This window comes from Meles meles, chromosome 15, assembly GCF_922984935.1.
Source record: "Meles meles chromosome 15, mMelMel3.1 paternal haplotype, whole genome shotgun sequence".
Classification (NCBI taxonomy): domain Eukaryota; kingdom Metazoa; phylum Chordata; class Mammalia; order Carnivora; family Mustelidae; genus Meles; species Meles meles.
In genome coordinates, this window is record NC_060080.1 from 50,690,939 (window position 1) to 50,696,938 (window position 6,000).

Below are 6,000 nucleotides of genomic sequence, written 5' to 3' on the forward strand. Positions count from 1 at the left end.
ATTTGTTAAATGATCAAGCTAACTTTTATTTGTGGAATTAATTTGACTTTTGGTCGAGTTTTCTGCCAGAGAGCCCCTATACCACACTCACGCAAATCCACAAATCCACATTCAAGAAGGGATTGGTGACGCAAGTACCTGGCTGAACAAGGTTTCTAAATTGGTGGAAAAAAACACCAAAAAACCAAAAAACTCTTGAAAATTTCAGCTTGTTTGTGTCACTTCCTACACAAAATTGATAGCCTGAGGTATTTGGCAATCGCTTCTATTGCCTAGAAAAGAACTTAAGACTAAATTTTGAATGATAGAACTCCAATACAATTTATTAAAAATGAGTGTTTGGGGGCACCTGGGTGGCTCAGTGGGTTAAAGCCTCTGCCTTCAGCTCTGGTCATGATCCCAGTGTTCTGGGATCGAGCCCCACATCGGGCTCTCTGCTCAGCGGGAAGGCAACTTCCTCCATTCTCTCTCTCTCTGCCTGCCTTTCTGCCTACTTGTGATCTCTGTGTGTCAAATGAATAAATAAAATCTTTTTAAAAATAAAAATATTTTTAAAAATGAGTGTTTGACTTCTAAAGGCCACGTGCCAAGCAATGGAGACCCAAAGATTTGTATGAGTGTGGTTCCTACCCCTGCAGCCAGGACAGGCAGCCGTTTACACCAAGTACAAACAGTGGCATATTCTGTGTATGAGTATGTGTATGTATGAATATCTTGCACAGCTGCTTTCCAAAAAAGGTCCTTCAAGCCTGCTGTTCATTCCGTATCAGGAGATTTTGTATATCAACACTCTGATACTTTCTGCTCTCTGGACACTCTACCCACCAAACTTGGGGAACCCTCCCTGTAAGTTCCTTAATGTGATGACATGACCTATCCTTCAAGGTCTTGCTTAAAGCCCCTGAACTGCTTAAAGCCACTTCCACTAGATCAGGGTTCAGATCTCTAATTTTCTGACTCTCTGTTGTGGATCTGTCTTTGGGATTTTCCCAGAGTGATTCTGTGTGGTCATTGGCTTTTGAGACCTACAGCTGAAAGCGCTTAACAGATTGAGACTCTTTCTCTCCTACAAGCATAAATAGGCATGTCAGTGCAAGGATCCACTATCAATTCTCCTGGATCTCATGCTGATAACTCTGGCAAGACAATTGTGAAGAGGACCATGGGGGTCCTCAGAACTCTATTTCTCTACTGACTCTTTTCCTTCAGAATGTAAACATAGTGGGTAGAGCCTGAAGAAATTAAGGCACTGGGGGAGCTGGTCTTAGGGAAGGCATACAATGCAATCGGAGTCCTGGCAGAAGTCAACACAGGACAAAACCCAACCCATCCAACTTCACAGTAAACATTTGTTGAGCATCTACTACGTGCCAGTTGCTGTTCTAGGTGTTAAGGATACAGCCATGAACAAATCCAGCAGGTGGATATTGTTATTGTGCAAGTGCAGACAGAAGCAGAGCTTGTGGGGGAAATAGAGGCACCTGCTTCCACTAAGCACAGATTCCAAAAAGTAGCTCTTGGCTTTGTAATATTTGACATAACAAGTTAACAGAATTTACAAACATGCTAGAAGTTAAGAGTATGATGAGAAGTCTTTAAGAAGTTATGAATGGGAAATACGTAAGTAAGAGAGGGGTGTGAAATAATCACAAACACAGCAACCATTACACACAGGCTGTCCTCTATATTAGAAAGGAGGTAGGCCCCAGTGACGGCAGTTCTTAAGATCATGGCTAAGAGAATATTGTAAGCAGGATCTGGTTCACTCAGGGAGAGAATCTGTAAATATTGAACAGTTTTTGGCCTCCGGGACAAGTGGTCAGCACTCTTGGGTTTAACAGGCATTGGAAATGACAAGCAAGAAAACCCTGGCCAATGTGAATATCTGACATTCTTCATTTCTTTATTAACTGGGAAAGTTGAAAACTGGACCCTTTTGTATGTGAAACCAGGAAATTAATGCTACAAGAATTCTGTTGGGGGGCGCCTGGGTGGCTCAGTGGTTTAAGCCTCTGCCTTCGGCTCAGGTCATGATCTCAGGGTCCTGGTATCGAGTCCCGCATCGGGCTCTCTGCTCAGCAGGGAGCCTGCTTCCTCCTCTCTCTCTCTGCCTGCCTCTCTGCCTACTTGTGGTCTCTCTCTGTCAAATAAATAAATAAAATCTTTTAAAAAAAATTAAAAAAAAAAAAGAATTCTGTTGGTTCTTGGCTTAACTAAAGAGAATATTCTACTTACTCCTGCCCCCAAAATTGGAGGCTAAGCATCAAAGTATTCTGTCAGCAGGGAAGATTTAGCAGCTCACCTGGTGGGTCAAACCCGAGCTAGGAATTGAGGTACTCTTTTCTTTCTGGTGCCCATACCTAGTCAGTACATCTTCCCTGAATATAACAGTCTCCATATGACCTCTTCAAAGTTCAGCGTCACTTACTCCTACACTCCTGTATGCTTATTTCTACCTGCTCCTTCCTGGGCAGCGGCAAAAGAATCCTAAAAGGCAAAATTCTTACTTCAGTATATAGCATCAGGGTAGAGAGAAAATGCTCAGATGGGCTTTGTGGAGAAGCTAAAAACAAGGAAATCTCAAGGCACATATCACTTGCTTCCTTCTCACTCCTGTGGGGAGCGACATACCTGGAAGGGCAAGGCAATGACCTGAGTACAGGAATGACAACCCTTCTTACCTACTTCAATGCGATCTTACAACAGCAGCTGATATTCTTTTTAAAACAAAAATAAGGTTCTATTGTTCCTGGGTTAAAAACCCTCCAATTACTTCCCATGGCAGTTGGAATTAAAAATCCAAACTCCTCACTGTGGCTTGTAGAGTGACTTGGTCCCTGCTGCCTCTCTGACTTCATCTTCTGCTCTCCCGTTTGCTTACTAGTCTCCTCCACACTGTCTGAACATCTGCTGTTCTATTCTAGACTTTGGACAGATATTTCTTCTTCCTGAGATGCTCTTACCCTGGTCTTCACTTGGCTGGCTCCCTGTTGTCATTCAAGTATCAGTTTACATGTCACCTGCTCTGACCACACACTCTAAGTAGCCATCCAGCCACCCTCTATCACTCAGCCTTGTTTGAATTCTTTTCGTAGTCCTCACCACTGTCTGCTTTGGTCTTTAATGATCTGGATTGTTTATTGTCTTTCATTACCCCTTAAAATATAATCTCTACGAAGAAAGGAACTTTTTTTTTTTGCCTTGCTCACAAGTGTATCCCCAGTACCTAGAAGAGCTTGGGACCCCAGAAGACACTCAATATTGTTGAATGTTCAAATGTTGTTAAAATAAATGTTGTCTCACTGTCCCCCAAATTAATTACAAGGATGGCTAGCCAATTATAGTGATAACTGAAATGAACAATGAAAAACAGTGCCTACTATGCTCGTGGGACCAAGTCTTCTCTACAAGGTGGTTAGAGTTAGGAGCAGGAAACCTCCAAGGCTAGACACCTTCATTAATTGAGCAAATATTTGTTGAGTATGTATCATGTTCAGGACTCTATGTCAGGCAATGGGCCTACAATAATAGCAAAGAAAAACTCAGTTTCTGTTGTTTTGTGAATGAGAGCTTGGAACCATCAGAATAGAAAAAGTTCTTTAAAAGATAATAAACTGGGGTGCTTGTGAGTGGCTCAGTGGGTTAATGCCTCTGTCTTCGGCTCAGGTCACGGTCCCAGGGTCCTGGGATCAAGCCCCACGTCGGGCTCTCTGCATAGCAAGAAGCCTGCTTCCCCTCCTCTCTCTCGGCCTGCCTCTCTGCCTACTTGTGATCTCTGGAAAATGGGTAAATAAAATCTTTAAAATAAAAAAGATAATTAACTTTCTCAGGTAGATGCTAGGTGAGTTCCATGCCCCGAAACACTGCAACAGCCTATTTTGAACACTGCTAGGGAATGAAAGTGCTCTGAAAGCAAAAATGGAATGTGTACTAAAGACAAATTGTTCACATTGTTAAAATTTTTGCTGTGAACCCATTGGGACTATAAAATGACAAATAGAATTTTGAAAATACTTTTTAAAAGACATGGAAGGAGGGGCGCCTGAGTGGCTCAGTGGGTTAAGCCTCTGCCTTCAGCTCAGGTCATGATCTCATGGTCCTGGGATCGAGCCCCACATCCGGCTCTCTGCTCAGCAGGGAGCCTGCTTCCTCCTCTCTCTCTGCCTACTTGTGATCTCTGTCTGTCAAATAAATAAATAAAATCTTAAAAAAAAAAAGACGTGGAAGGAGCTGTTCAAAAAAAGGGGGGTGAAATGCAGCAAGTGTACTGAGATCTTTAATGCTGACATATTGCAACATATGCAACATTGCACATGCATGCAAATTATGTTCCTTTTCAGTTGAACTTGGAATTACCTGATGAAGATGTTGTTCCTTGAGAAGACAGCCACAGTAAAATTGGTAACATCAAGATGACTCTGAGGTTTAGAGCTCCACCTACAGTTTGTTTGAAGACTGATAACTCCAATGCCAAGAAAAATTTCTAGTTGGAAAAATTCTTCCGCATGCTTGGAAAGGTTTTTAATGTGTGTGTATTGTTGCATTTAATGGTTAAATGTATACATAAGAGGTCAATTTAATTTTAGACATATGTTATTGCTTTGTTACTTGCTAGTTAGTTGTGAGTTTTATAATTTGGTTCCTAATAACTCAAAGTCTTTTGTTCTAGGTAAGATTGACATTCTGAGGATTGTAAATTTCAACAAGTGTTAAATGAGATAAGAAATTTTAGGGCTATTTGAGTTGGACATGTTAGGTTGAGGGATTTTATGATTTTGTATTCGGTTTCCATATTTCTTTGCCAGAATACTGCCATATAGCTGGGCACTATACCTTTGAATGGGAGATTTTTAAAAAAATTGCAGACCACTATAATTGTGTTCTTTGAAAAATATTCATTCATTCATTCAATCAGCTAATATTTATTGTGTACTCACCATGTGCCAAACATTGCTCAAGGCCTTGGGCATGTGTCAGTGAACAAAGCAGACAAAATCCCAAAACTGTGCCCTCCAAGATCTCACATGTTAGTGATGGGTGAAGGAGTGATGGATTATAAGCAATTATCATGTTAAACAAGTAAATTACATAGCATATTAGAAGAGTCTACGCGCTATGGGAGAAAAGGGAACAGATTGAAGGAAAGGAGAAATATAGAGAGGCAGTTTTAATTTCCAATAGTGTGGTCAGGGAAACCCTGATTGAAAAAATTTGCATGAAGACTTCATGGTAAGAAGAGCATTCTAGGCAAGAACTAACAACTGCAAAGGCCCTAAGCCAGGAGCTTGCTTGTGGTCTTAAGGAACAATGAGGACTCAAAGTGACAGGAATAGACATGAACAAAAAGGACCATAGCAGTAGGTCATGTAAGGTGGGGATCAGCAAACTACAGTGTGAACTCTGTCTTTGTAAATCAAGTTTTATTGAGACACAGACATGTCCATTTGTTTACGCATTTTCTGTGGCTGCTTTCAGATACAACTGTAGAGCTGAGTGAGTTGAGACAGGGACTATCTGGCTCACAAAGACAAACATATTTATTGTCTGGCTTTTTATAGAAAATGCTCCTGACCTTTGACATAGTTTGGACCATATAAGCCATGGTAAGGACATTGGGTTTGACTCCAAGAAAAGCAAGGAGTCATGAGAGGGTTTTAACAGAAGGAAGATAGGATCTGACTTGCGTTTTGAAAGGATCAGTATAGCGATAGTGAGGACAGATTTTAGAGAGGCAAGGGTGGGACCTGAGAAGCCAGTTTGGATGGTGTTCTCAAGGTATACCAGGGTGCCCCCAGGGTACCACCACAAATCCATCAGGGTGTAGCAGAATATTTTAAATTTTTGAAGGGTCCACAGCAATATTGACATCTGTCAGATACCGTGTGAGCTTCCAGGTGGTTCACAGTTTCAACCTTAGGTCATGCTACTTTCCTTTCAGTGCTGCCGTATCTTTGTGAAGCTGGGTTCTTGGCAGCACCTGGACTAAAAAGCCAGTCCTCT